Below are 1188 nucleotides of genomic sequence, written 5' to 3' on the forward strand. Positions count from 1 at the left end.
AACTCGACAATAAAAAAAATAATAAAAACTTAAATTAAATTTTGGTAAAAAAAAAAACTTGGCCTGGCCGTGGCAGCACTGAGTTTGCGTGCAATTGATGTGACTGTGTGCGTGCGAACAAATCGTGCGGTTGAATGAAGCTTTCGCTGTCTTCCCAAGCAGAGCATGTATGTATACGCGAATACGCCGCGCAGTCGGTCGCCGGGCTGACGCTGCCCAGCTGTGTACTAAAGACTTAATCGAATTTAAAACCAACTACTAGATCAAAAAATTAGTTTTTATGTTTATTAAAACCTAGTGTAATGAAGAAAATCGCGCGGCACTACACAGATGGCCTAGATTTGGTAGAGGTACTCAACGGGCTCCAGGGTATCTCCAATATCGTCGTTTAAAGTGAGGTTGCATAAATTATTTTCTAGAGAGTAAAAACAATCATATTTCAAAATGGTTCTCTTTTTTATAAAGAAATCGCATTTCTGGCTAGTATATTTTAGGACGAATGGACAAGGATTGAGCCAAGAGCTTGTGTGAGCAAATTCAATTTTCGGCAGCCAATATCAGTTACGCGGTTTTGGAGAATGATGATACGCGGTTTTGTACTTTAAACGACGATATGTTAAACTGACGCGAGCGAGTAAATCCCTAAGTTCCCTACTATTAAACAGTAACGATCCCGGCCTAATCGGCGTTGCCGCAAAGCGTCAGGTATATTTCCAGGCAAGTGGTTTTTCGCTCGCTAAGGAAAATAAAAATTGATGTTTTCACTTTTTGGGTAAATTAGAATGACTTATTTCAACTTAGATTACATTCCTCATTTTACACTTTCTGATTTTTTTTAAATATGTAAATTATCAATCTAAAATTTTGTTGCAAAATCTAGAATTAAATTGTTTTTCTTAGAGCTGTGTGAATGTTGCAACACTTCGTTGCTCTTTTGAAGCTGGATGCTCTCCTCGCCGCAACGATATATGCTTTGTTGAAACATACTATGTATTAGGATTTATATATACATATGTATGTTCGTTGTTACAGTCAAAAACCGTAAAACTTTGAAAAATATCGCATAAATGTGCGACTTGAAAAATCGAATCCAAAAGTCTTTGTGATTTGTTCGATGAGGAAAGAACGATTGTATTATTTTAAAATCAAGTGGGAAATAAACATTACTAGAATATCTATCTATGAAGA

The sequence above is a fragment of the Rhagoletis pomonella genome, unplaced genomic scaffold, assembly GCF_013731165.1.
Source record: "Rhagoletis pomonella isolate Grant_MI unplaced genomic scaffold, Rhpom_1.0 Rhpom_scaffold_00013, whole genome shotgun sequence".
In the NCBI taxonomy this organism is placed as follows: domain Eukaryota; kingdom Metazoa; phylum Arthropoda; class Insecta; order Diptera; family Tephritidae; genus Rhagoletis; species Rhagoletis pomonella.